This window comes from Prunus mume, linkage group LG8 (assembly GCF_029339155.1).
Source record: "Prunus mume cultivar Tortuosa linkage group LG8, ASM2933915v1, whole genome shotgun sequence".
Classification (NCBI taxonomy): Eukaryota; Viridiplantae; Streptophyta; class Magnoliopsida; order Rosales; family Rosaceae; genus Prunus; species Prunus mume.
In genome coordinates this window covers 7,787,672-7,801,677 of record NC_142705.1, presented here as the reverse complement: position 1 = coordinate 7,801,677, position 14,006 = coordinate 7,787,672, and the positions used below count along the sequence as shown (strand labels likewise).

Here is a 14,006-nt window from a genome sequence, read left to right as displayed (position 1 = left end):
ATTATCTACAGTAATATTAATTTTGATGGGTGTAATGATGTGTCTCTCTTGATTCTACGCAAATTAAGTGAAAAAAACAATTCGTATTGCACAAGTTGATGACTGGTTTGGTTAGCGTAAAGATATTTTCTTTTGTCCCGTGGTCCGAGACAGACAACTGAATAAGTGATGAAGCCTGCAGGCTGGAGCCCTCCACAATTGAACGAGGGATTGAAAACTTTTCACCATATTCGATAAGTCTCTACTTTTCCTGTTAAGCTGCTTTTCTTTGTATCACTGATGCATCATTTTACTGATATTTTCTTTCTCCAGAAAAAAAATAAAATAATAATTACGAAAGTGGATTTGTAGGAAAGGAAGAAGGCAATTTGATCTTCGCAATTTGTCTTGAGTATACCAAGTCAAGTCAAGTGGGATTTGATCATTTGGATAAACGTAAACACATTCAAATTAAGTAAGTTGCTTTTTTTTTTTTTTTACAACCAGTTCATAATAATAGTCATTAATCAGACAAATTAGGTGGTGTAGAAAAGAAGAAAATATGTTCAATTTAATATGGAAAAAGTCAACAAGAGTCAACGGTCCACTTTGATGCCTTTCGTTTCGTTTTACGTTTCTCCAAATTACTTTTAATTAATTAACTAACCTTGCATCACTTATGCTTTTGGTCTCATAATGCATCGAGAAGACATGGGATCTGACGTGATTATTATGCCTCCTCCTCACTTAGGCTCAGAATGGGATTACTTACTATTACTTCTTTTAAAAGTTGATTATACTGTGCTTTGAAAATAATCCACTATAAAGTAAATCATGTCCATATTTGATAAATAATATTTTTAAAGTGTTGATAGTATAAAAAACAATATCAAAATCGTTCGGTAGATTTTAATATAAAACTATTGTAACAGTGAATAATTATTAAAATGGACATGATGTTGAAAGTGTTATAAAGTAACTATGTGTTGATGGTGATGGTGATGGTGAGGTGCCGGGGGAAGGGGGGAAGGTATTGGTGGTGATGGTGATGATACTGATGGATGTTGATGTGGATGTGGATGTTGTGGTGGAGATGGAAGGGGTGGTGGTGATTGTAGATAGTGATAGAGGTGGATGCGATTCTGTGCGAATGTGGTTGGATCCAATAGGGTCAAAAGCCAAGGCGAGCTTTACACAAACCCTAGAATATCCCTGCGAATGTGGTTCGATTCTGTCCTTAGCTTTTTGTTTCTTATATTTATCTTTATTTCTGTTTTCCTATAATATTACCCTTTACAAATTACATCTCCGTGCCGATTTGCTGTCTCTAATTTGATGTCCTCTTGGTGGTTGTCCCTGTCTTTTATATGGCAAAAAAAATTTAAACTAAAAAAAAATCCCCAAACACCAAGGGATCGTACGCATCTCAAGTAACCCTATCTACTGGACAAGATCAATTCATGCATTAAAGATATAAAAAAAAAACATGTATCATTGATCAACAACACATATATAAGTATTTAAATAAATAAAATAATAAAAACAAGCTCCCAACCCTTTTGGGTTGGTGGCCTCCCTTCCTTCCCTTCCTCTCTCCTCTCATCTCCTCTGCCCCTCGTCCCTCCCCTCCTTCAATCCCCTCCCTTGGGCTTTTACCAGATTTTAGCCGACTTGTGATGCCTGGTCATTTTGTGTGGTAGCTTTTGTTTTCTCTGTGTGTCTTCATTTGGAAGAGATTTGAAGTTCCTGCTTTAGATTTACTTATGACGACGAAGGTGACAAAGCAGCTTTCATTTTCTGTTGTGTAATGTAGCCTATATCTCCCTATGAGAGTTTAAACATGCGACAGATGTAAGCTATTAATTTGTTCCCTATTACACAGACCAATGGTTTATGAGGAATTGGAGATTTTGACTACGCAAAGCACCATGCGAAAGATGCCAAGTTGAAGTCATAAAATTATATATCATGTCCTCATAATAATTTTATTTTTATTTTTTAAAAGGCCATTTAATTATTGGTAGTGAAATGGATCTATGTCTAGATGAGGATGACTGACTAAATTTTTTACTGATTTTTGTTATTTGATTATAGCACATGATTTTGACCATGACTTGATTATGACCTTTTTTTTGTTTGACCATGGATTAGTTTGCAAAGATGAAAGAAATAAACGAAAATAATGGGCATGGTCAGCCACATGGCACATGGGGGAGGTCTGCATTATGAGCATCCGGTTAGCACACATACCCAAACCAAGATTACATATATATAATATAATGGAAATGATGCTAGCTAGGTTTTTTTATAAAAATTATTTGAGATTTAACCACCCAATATTATGCATATTTTTTTTCTTAAAAAACTTATCTTACTCCATACAGATCAATCAATATTTCCAATCCGAAAGCAACACCATCATCTTCAAGCCGACACAATGAATGATATGTTTTTAAAAGCTAGTCATACTTAAAGGTCTTTATCTTTTTGTTTTAATTTAGTCTCAAAATATAACCATTAGCTCCAACTTCTCTATAAGAACATATTTATATATTCACTAAAAAAATAATAATTAAACATAATTACTAATTAAAATAATTCAAAAAAGTAAAGATATTACTTAATTACATATATATTAAATTAACGAAGTTGGCCAAAAAACAAAAGTAAAGAAACTAATTTTATATTTTAAAATTAAAGACAAAAACACATTTTCCAACTAAATTTCGTTGGCACAAATCTATGCCGGCAAATATTTACTGGAATATTGAGCCGCACCAGATGGCAAAAACCAGAAAAAAAACAGTGTTGACTAAAAAGTGTAACAAACCGGCACCGAACTTGACCGGATTGAACTAAATTGGAGCGGATCGACTGCGTATATCCATATATATATATTAAATTATTTAAGTCCAATGTAAATTTCTAATCCCATAACTAATATTTCTCCAAGCCCAACTTCAAAGCACCTTTCTTTTCTTGACAGAATCATATCTTTTTGCATGAAATTAGATTATTTGTGAATTTTTAAGCCCAAAAAATAAAATTTTAGTTGGAATTTGTTTTAAAAAAATAATATCCGATCCGAAAATCTGAAAAACTGCACCATAACCAATTTAAATTGGACTAGCCTGTTTCATAATTTTTTCACATGATTATTATGCCTCCTCACTTTAGGCTTAGAATGGGGTTTACTTACTATTACCTTTTTAAAAAGTTGATTATGTTGTGCTTTGAAAATAACTCACTGTAAAGTAAAACAATTCCATGTTTGGTAAACAATATTCTTAAAGTGTTGATAGTATAAAAAATATGTCAAAATCGTTTGGTAAATTTTAATATAAAACTATTATAATTGTGAATAATAACTAAAATTGACATGATGTTGAAAGTGTTATGCGCTAACCATGTAGTGATAGTCATGGTGGTGGTAGAGTTCAGGGGGAGGAGGGAGGGTATTGTTGGTGATGGAAGTGGAGGTGGTCGTGATGATAGTGATTGATAGAACCTGCCTTCTACCTTAACTCAATATCTCAAGAACAATAATATTATTTCTTTCACAAAGAACAAGATACAATTTCTCAAACTAACTCCCTCAAATACAAACTCACTTAGTTAATATAGAGTTAACCTAACCAACTGTCAACTAACCATAGCCTAACTGATGGTTAACAACTTATATAGAGATTCCTATAAGTGATGGTGGTAGAGGTGGTGGTGGTGGTGGTGGTGATGTGAATGTGGAAGTGGAAGTGGTGATAGTAATTGTAGCGGTAGTGGTAGAGGTGGATGTGGATGTAGATGTGGTTGGATTCAATAGGGTCAAAAGCCAAGGCAGCTATACACAGACCCTAAAATATCCCCTTGATAAAAAACAAAAAAAAGAAAAAAAGAAAAAAACCCTAAAATGTCCTTATCTTTTTGTAGGAAACCAAATAGCAATCTTCCTTTTTCTTAATTATCTTTATTTCCGTTTTCCTATAATATTACCTTTTACATCTCCGTACCGATTTGCTGTCTCTAGTTTGATGTCCTCTTGGTGGGTGTCCCTGTCTTTTATTTGGCTGAAAAATTTAAACTAAAAAAAAATCCCCAAACACCAAGGCATCGTACGCATCCCAAGTAACCCTATCTAGTGGACAAGATCAATTCATGCACTAAAGATTAAAAAAAAAAACATGTATCATTGATCAACAACACATATATAAGTATTGAAATAAATATTTATATATAAAAATATATAAAATAATAAAAACAACCTGTTCACCCGTTTGATATTTGTTCCTGTGATGGTAGGTTAATGTTCTCCATTGTCTTGAGAATCATTGACCGGTCAACAAGTCAACTTTCTTTAGTGTGCAAGCGTGCCATTGCTAGCAATGAAAAAATCATAGCAGACTTTAAAATAGATAACTTGCGCCTCAAGTTACTGATTTATAATCAAGCGGTTGCTAATTTGGGTGAGGAATATCTTACAAGTAAGTTCTTTTCTTGCCTCAGACTGGTGAGGACTTCACAATTTTTCACAGTACAAGACTGGTAGTTCGGCTAGAATAAATAATCATAAAGTGAACTATTTTCAGGCGGAACTGTCTTTTACAAGACTCAAAAGAGAAAAACCAACTCTAGAAAGACAAAAAGAATGATGGACTTCCATTTCGCTTGGATAGAAGCTTACGATCGGATATGTTTGTCTTTGGATCACAACTTCTCGCTAAGCTTTATAAATCGATACCAACGTTGAATTTGACAAAGCTTTAATTTATTTCAAGCCGGAAGGCTTTTTGAGCAGACGACATCTTGATCTGAAAGGGCGAAGTGGTGGATTTGAGATTCTTGAGCTGTGATACTTGTTACCTTGGTCGGGCTCTCCATAAATTTGTTGAGGTTTTCATTTTTGTAAAAACCGGCTTTGTTTTTGTTGGCTTTTGCTGAACCAAATTTGTAACGAGAGAAAATCTCGTTTTGAATGACTTTTTCTAATTCTGAAACTGGAAGTTTCGATTTGTAGTTGTCTTCTTTCTTGTGGCTCAATGAGCTTTTGGTTGCTTCAGTTTGTTTGAAAGTTCTTTGAGATCAAGTGATCATTTTGAGTTTTTGTCTTTGATTGATTTTTTGAGTTGTCTGATTGTCCTTTGCTCTGTTCACCCTCTCCTATATTTATAATAAATATTTTTTGGAGTGGGGTTTCTAATTCTTTAATAATGGGTGGCAAAAATTCTCAAAAGATATTTTCTTCTTTTCAAATGCAAAGAAAAATGGTTTTATCAATTCTGGCAGATGAGCCCTCAATAGTCAGTTTTTAAGGCAATCACTTCCTTGTATTTCTTGAAAGGTAACCTAACCCTTCTTCCAATTTAACTGCTTTTGTAAGAGTTTCAAACTGTGATGCTTAGTTTGATTTTCCATTTTGAACAACTCCCTGCTTCCTACTTATCTCCTTTAGAAAACATAGCATGCATATCCCTTGAAAGTGGTGCCTTCTTTGGAGCAGAAAATATTTCTGAATATATAAAAGGGATTTGATCTTCTTTTGACTGAAAAAGGCTGGAGATTTGTCTGTTTTAAGTCCTGCCATTAACTTCCATCGACTCAGTTGAGATTGCTGACTTTTCAAAGTTTCTGGTGGCCACGTGGGTTTTGCTTCTAACTTTGGGCTTTTCTTTTCTTTTAATCATGCCATGCCCAGGTCCAGTTACTCGGAGTTGTGGGCTGATTTCTTTTCTTTTCTTTTTTGAAGCCCACGCTTATTGTCGTGGTTTTGACAGATCTTGGGCTGGGTTTTCTCGAATTTTGGGCCCTCAATTCCCGTTTATTTGCGAAGTCCAAACTGCTTGGGGCTTGTGGCTTGTTTTGTCATTCTGGACTCTTCAGTGTTGGGCTGGGTGCACATGATTTTGGCCCAAACAAAACCTCCACCCCCTTTCGGGTTGATGGCCTCCCTTCCTCCCTTTTCCCTCTCCCTAATCCTCTCCTCTCATCTCCTCTGCCCCTCGTCCCTCCCATCCTTCAATCCCCTCCCTTGGGCTTTTACTAGCTTTTGGCCGGCTTGTGATGTCTGGTCATTTTGTGTGGTAGCTTTTGTTTTCTTTGTGTGTCTTCATTTGGAAGATTTGAAGTTCCTGCTTTCAATTTACTTAGTGACGATGAAGGTGACAAAGCAGCTTTTATTTTCTGTTGTGTAATGTAGCTTTTGTGTTGTAATAAGTGCACCAATTTATTTTTGAGTTTGGTGCGTGTTTATAGTTTGTACTTATAGTATCTACCTGTGAGATTTTAAACATGCGACAGATGTAAGCTATTAATTTGTTCCCTATTACACAGACCAATGGTTTATGAGGAATTGGAGATTTTGACTACGCAAAGCACCATGTGATCAAGAAGAAGGCGGCCAAGTTAAAGTCATAAAATTATATGGGACATTTTGGATCTATGTCTAGATGAGGATGACTGATTTTTGTTATTTGATTGTAGCACATGATTTTGACCATGACTTGATTAATGACCTTTTTTTTTGTTTGTTTGTAGCACATGAATTCAAATTAACATCTAAATATTTTATTTGTTTGACCATGGATTAGTTTGCAAAGATGAAATAAATAAACGAAAATAACGGGCAAGGTCAGCCACATGGAAAGATGAGTATCCAGTTAGCACACGTACCCAAACCAAGATTACATATATAATAAAATGGAAATGATGCTAGCTAGGTTTTTTTATATAAATTATCTGAGATTTAACCACTGTTACCAGTTTACCACCCAATATTATATATATATTTTTTCTTAAAATACTTATCTTACTCCATACACATCAATCAATATTTCCAATCTGAAAGCAACACCATCATCTTCGAGCCGACCAAATGAATGATATGTTTTTAAAAGCTAGTCATACTTAAAGATCTTTATCTTTTTTTTTTTTTTTTAGTCTTCAAAATATAACCATTGGCTCGAACTTCTCCATAAGTAACATATTTAAATATTCACTAAAAAAAATAAAAATTAACATAAATACTAATTAAAATAATTCAAAAAAGCTAAGATATTATTTAATTACATATATTAAATTAACGAAGTTGGCCAAAAAAAAATAAAATAAAGAAACTAATTTTATATTTTTAAAATTAAAAACAAAAACACCTCTTCCAATGAAATTTCGTCGGCACAGATCTATGCCGGCAAATATTTACTAGAACACTGAGTTGCACCGGATTGAAAAAAAAGGAAAAAAATCGTGTTGACTAATTGCCGGTTTGACATTGCTTATTTGGAGTGACAAGTGATTTTTAAACAAATTTAGGAACCCCCAGCCTGTTTGGTAAACTATGAGAAATCATTTATTGTTAAAAATTGTTATGAGATAAAGTTATAAGGGAAATCAGCTAATGAGGTGCTTTAATTTTCTGATTATACAGGAATCAGTTTTGAAGAGGTGCTAGGTTTAATGATTATGTGAGAATTATTTTCTGATTATGCAGGAATCAGTACCAACAACACTTTTGACAAAAAGTTTACCAAACACCAAACTACTTCTCTCACAGCTGATTTCTTTCACAACAAATTTGACAACGATTATTTTCACAACACAGTAATGCCAAACTGGCCCTAAAAAGTGTAATAGACTGGCACCGAACTTGATTGGATTGGACCAAATTAGACCGAATCGGCTGCGTATATACATATATATATATATATTTTTAAATGATTTAAGTCCAATTTTAAATTTCAAATCCCATAACTAATATTTCCCCATGCTCAACTTCAAAGCACCTTTCTTTTCTTGACACAATCATCTCTTTTTGCATAAAATTTGATCATTTGTGAAATTTTAAGCTCAAAAAATAAAACTTTAGTTGGAATTTGTTTTAAAAAATAAAAAAAATAAAATCCGATCCGAAATATGAAAAACTGCACCAGAACCAGTTTAAACCAAACTAGCCTGTTTCAAAATAAAATTTCACCTAAACCGAACAACACTAGTTAAGTAGTTCCAGTTCCGATTCCAGTGTAAGGTGGAAACTGGACCGGACCAGACCGTGCCCACCCTTAGCAGTGGCCCAATGTGCTAGAGCGCCTTTTTCTTCTCTCTCTCCCTCGCATTCTCTTCTCTCTTTTCTCTCTGACACAACACATTAAACCGCCACTTCCTCTGGCAGTTTCACCAAACCCTAAGGTTATTTTGGAATTAAGGTAAGAAGGGTATTTCAGAAAATTGGGCTCGACACCTGCATCAGATACATGGTTCGTAATAGATTCCAAGGGAAAATCCAAGGTGGGTCTTGTCAAAACAAGAGGACAAAAATTTAGCATTCTTTTTGTCCACTTTCACCGACACACACATACACACACTGGTCTCACACGTGGCGTTGAAATATTCCAGCGTGTAAGACACTTCCCATATGTGGTGTTGCAAATTTTTCGGCGTATGGGAAGAATATATGATTATCTGGTCTCATATGTAACGTTGGAATATTCCGGCGTGTGAGACACTTCCCATAAGTGGCGTTGGAAATTTTCCGGCGTATGGGAAGAATATGTGATTATTTGGTCTCACACATGGCGTTGGAATAATCCAACGTGTGAGACACTTCCCATACTTGGCGTTGGAAATTTTTTGGCATATGGGAAGAATATGTGATTATTTGGTCTCACACTTGGCATTGGAATATTCCGGCGTGTGAGACATTTCCCATATGTGGCATTGGAAATTTTCCGACGTATGAGAAGAATATGTGATTATCTGGTCTCACACGTGGCGTTGGAATATTCAGGCTTGTGAGACACTTCCCATATGTGGCGTTATAAATTTTTCAGCATATGGGAAGAATATATGATTATATGGTCTCACATGTGGCGTTGGAATATTCCGGCATTTGAGACCTTGTAATTTGTTATGGATTACCCACACGTGGCGTTGGAAATTTCCGTCGTGTGGGAAAATATATAATTATTGGACCCATATGTGGCGTTGGATGATTCCGACGTGTGGGCATATATGGTTACCTTACCACACGTGGCATTGAATCTTCCGGCGTGTAGGGGAGTATTTTACTATGTCGGGGATAGATTAATGTTTAAAAAGAATTATGTTTGGTGTGTTGTGATTTAAAGTAAAAGGGGAAAAATAATTCTAGAAATAACTTATTTGTAATATTGGAAATGGTTGTATATCATCTGGTTCGTGATTATGGATGAAAGAACCACGTGTGGCTTGATCCCTCACAAGGGGTACGTAGGTAGCCTAGGGTAGTACCTAGGTGCAGCCGCGGACTAAATCTTACTGATGATTGTTTTTATTGAGTGTGGTTCTGACCTTGTTATTGGTCCTAAAACTCGGCTGAAATGGAGGTGCAATTAAATAATTTTTCATATTCTAGTTTGGCTAAGGAGGTTGTTTAAATGTGTTCTGGTCAAAACAGATATGAAACCCGTTTTGGATTGTCGTACGATTGGGGTTGAGGCCTTAAACTACTTGCATTTGTGTTAGGATGTTAAACCTCGCATGATTGAAATTCGGGAAGTTAAATTATGTTAATTGCAGTGGGCATTCATAAATAAGTATGAGTTTATCATTTGCATTGTTTAATGCATTATTTGATTTAAGAACGTTGCTGGCGTTCTGTTTCCAATTATTTGAAGGCTAGAGGCTGATTATGTGAATTGCATGAAATTATCTTCTGCATGCTACTGGTTGGTGATATTAAATGTGTTTTAACAGGTTGAGAAGTTTTGGGAAATGTCCATTTTGCAGGGGAGACTTTGCCAAAATTTCGGCAGAAAGTCTCATGCCCTTTTTCCTTAATTTTGGAAAAGAAGATATAGTAATTGAAGTGGGCCCGACATCGGTGTGATGTCAGAATTTCCACAGGATTCTGGTTCCGAGGAATTCGGGCGGGTTCTGTCATGGCTAGTATAGTCCACTTGCTACTAAAGTTGTTTGCAAATTGACACATTATCTACCACATGATGTGGTATAGTCTTCTAGTCTTTCTCCAATGAGTTTTAACACCCACACACACGTTCCCCCAACCAAAATAGGAGTCATTTAACTTCCTCTAGTCTTCATTGATTAATTGGTAAAAGCCTTCCTCAAAGTCTTATAAACACTCACTTTTGTCCCACTCCCCAGAACAAAGGAGGAGGACATATATTTCACTTTTTCATTTATGAGTACATGTATATTCTTTTTTGATAAGTCTACCTTTAGAATATTCTTCGTCATTTAATATGAAAATTACATAAAAAAAAGAGCGGAAATTTTATACATTATTTCATTGACTAATCTGTCTTCCTCTAGAATTTTCTGAGTAATTTAATATGAAAATTGCAAAAAGAAATAGCAGAAATTCCATACATTATTTCATTGACTAATCTGTCTTCCTTTTTATTTGTTCCCCCAATTCACGATAGGAACTCATACACATCAATAAGTTTAGACATAATAGAAAATTGACAGACCAGTTAAGGAAAGGCAATGTGCATGTGAAGAAGTGAGAAATGTAAAAATTTTCAGATGAGAAAGAACTAACTGTTAGCGTTTGTTTCATTGAATGATGGAGAATGCTAATAACCTTCTCTCCAATATTCTTTTTTGGACATTCTCTCATTTTTCCTCATAACATGTATCACTTCGCATACACTTAAAATAATGACATTAATACATCAAACAAACCACCTTTTGTTTTCCAAGTTTACCCTTATTAAATGTATTGTCCTTCAATTTATCCTCTTTTTTTTTACAACTCTCTTACCATATGTAAAAAATTAAAAAAATTAAAAATTTCTGTTTTTAAAAAGGAAAATGTCTATTTTCTATAGAGAAAAAACGTTTTTTTTTTTGTTAGAAAAAACGTTTTTTTTTTTGGTTAAAAAAAACACAATAAGGACCTTAAAATAATCCACAAAAGATGTCCTTCTAAGGAAGTCTGTTTTAAATGGAAGTTCTTTGATTACATTTTCAAACCATTAATTTGGTTTGATGATTTTTTTAAAAAACCATTAATTAGGTAAGTCTTATTTGTTGGAGTCTTTCATTGCCCTTATTTTTTTGCATTGATTTTAATGTTTCCTTAAATTTATTATCCAAATTTGTTACAACTTTCTTACCACCTTGTTAAAAATAAGGAGGGGGACTAATAAACTCATGTGAAAGGGAATGATTAACTAGTCCTATGCTCACCAATGTATAACATCCATATATTGTATTGTAATAATAACTAGCCACTTGCCACATGCAATTGTCGTGTGCTCCCAAATTTTCCATGTCTTTTTCAGTCACTTGGTTTAGTTTTTAGTTTTTTGTTTGCAAGGTGACGAGATGAACCTAGGAAACATAAAGAATTAACAAACAACAGTTCAGGCAAAAGTGTCCGGACTAAAACAAGAACACATTATTTTGAGAACAACAAACACAGCTAACTAATCCCGACTATTACGCTAACAAACACAACTGACACGGCTCAGTCTGGGATTTTGATACGGTGTTTAAGAAGATAGGGCATGTTCCACACAAATAACAGTCAACAGTGTAGATTGAATTTGTGCATGTTGCACTCTACTGCCCAGTCATCCCGTGCACAAAACGCAATCAAATCATCAAACATGTGGTATGTGTCCAATACATTATTTTGAGAATAGTCGTATGCCGTATTATTTTTTGCCAAATTAATGAACATATATCTTATTATAATACTAAAAATCCCAATTTTAATTTAAATGTTGCTTTTGGTACCTCTTCACTTGGCAATCATTTTCTTTATTCTATAAATACAACTTTAAAGTGGCTGTCTTGCTCTATTTTACAAACACTTGCCTCAGTCAACCAAATAACTATAACGAAGCTCTCTCAAGTATTCGGTTCATTAATTATATATGATTAATCACCGTTTAAGTTTTAATTTAATAAAATTTTTGGCATAAATTCAATTCTGATGAGAGATATTGGGTGCAATGCAGAAGTTGTTGTTGATCAAAGTACTTTGACTTTTAAGCTACATAAATTACATGTTTTTATTTATTTATTGTTCTAATTATGCCCATAAAACCTAATTAAGGTACATTATGAATTTGTAAAATCGGTAAGTTATTGATTTGAGGGGAAACTCATACCTTAATTTAAATTATCAAGTTAGCCATATCTATATATATAGGGTAGTGTGTGACACCCAAAAACCCAAGCCCCTACCTCTCATATCACATGCATGTTGAGCCAAGCAAGCCTTGTTGCTAAATCTATGCAATTTCTTTCTTTGCCCAATACCAGATATTCTTCATAAACTCCAACTGCTAGCTACACTTACTTATTGTCCCTTTCAATTTGATTCCTCTCTCTAAATCCATGGAGACCATGAACAACTCAAAGCAACATGCAGCGCTTCTCTGCAGCCCAGGCATGGGCCATCTCATCCCCATCCTCGAGCTCGCAAAACAACTTGTCGCACACCAAAACTTCACCGTCACAATCTTCGTCGTCTCTTCCCAAACTTCCCATGCAGAATCTCAACTCCTCAACAGTACACCTACAAACCCACAACTCTGGCACGTCGTCCAGCTCCCGCCACCTGACATTTCCGGCCTTGTGGATCCCGACGATGCTGTCGTTACCATCCTTGCCATGATGATGCGAGAAGTACGACATGCGTTTCGGTCAGCCTTGCTTGGCATGGAGGTTTGTCCCACCATGCTTATCGTGGACCTCTTCGGCACTGAATCTCTGCCCGTTGCCGAAGAGTTGGGGATTTCCAAGTTCGTTTATGTGCCTTCTAATGCATGGTTTCTTTCTCTCATGGTGTATTGTCCGGTTCTGGATGTTGAAGTCAAAGGAGACTTTGTCCACCAAAACGAGCCAATCCAAATCCCGGGTTGTAGGTCAATACTTCCACACCTCGATCTCGTTGACACTTTGTCGGTCCGGGCCCACAAGGAGTACTTGGATTTTGTAGAAATTATTTCAAGTGGGGTTTCTAAAGGGGATGCGATTTTGGTGAACATATGGGAGGATTTGGAGCCCAAGACTCTTGCAGCCCTAAGGGATGAGAAATTATTAGGGCGGTACACAAAGGTTCCGGTCTATCCTATTGGGCCGCTGATTAGGCCCACTGAATCATCTGGTTCGAGGGGTAAGGTGTTTGATTGGTTAGACAAGCAGCCCAATGAGTCTGTGATTTATCTGTCGCTTGGTAGCGGCGGGACTTTGCCGTACGAGCAAATGACCGAAATGGCTTGGGGTTTAGAGCTTAGCAAACAGAGGTTTGTCTGGGTGATACGTAAGCCCACCCAAACGGCAGATGGGGCCTTTTTCACAGGTGGAAGTGGCAATGGTGGTGACGAGGACAGCCCATCAAAGTACTTGCCCAAGGGGTTCTTGGAGCGGACCAAGGACGTTGGGCTCGTAATCCCTTTGTGGGCTCCACAAGTGGACATCTTGGCCCATCCATCGGTTGGAGGGTTTTTGTCCCATTGTGGGTGGAATTCGACCCTAGAGAGCATCAGCAATGGGGTGCCGATGATTGCTTGGCCGCTCTATGCGGAGCAGAGGATGAACTCCACGCTGCTGACAGAGGAGTTTGGCGTGGCAGTTCGGTCAAAAATACCACCATGGAAGAAAGTTGTGGAGAGGGAGGAGATAGAAGAAATGGTGAGAAAGATCATGGGGAGAAGGAAGGTTTTGCAATGAGAGATAGAGTGAGGAAGCTAAAAACAAGAGGTGCCAAAGCTTTGGAGAAAGGGGGTTCATCTTATAATGCTCTTTCTCAATTCGCAAAGCACGGTGAGTTAAGGTGCATGAAATTTGCCGACGGGAGGAAGTGATGGATCCATGAAAACATGCGTGCACGGTTCCGCAACCGCTTGATCAAGAAGATATTTTATGTGTTGTGATTTGTTTATGGAGTTGTTTTAGCATTATATAATTTATCAAGATCAACATGTGCTGCAACTAGTGTTAACTTAATGTTTAATAATGAAGAAGTTGTGTACGTGTATTATATATTATTATCAATATTTACTTGCATGGATTGATACTCA

General features: G+C 36.0%; 1 pseudogene; it reads left to right on the top strand.

Moving 5' to 3' along the window:
- The first annotated feature begins 12,268 nt into the window (after nucleotides 1-12,268).
- On the top strand, nucleotides 12,269-14,006 carry LOC103340044 (anthocyanidin 3-O-glucosyltransferase 5-like; annotated as a pseudogene).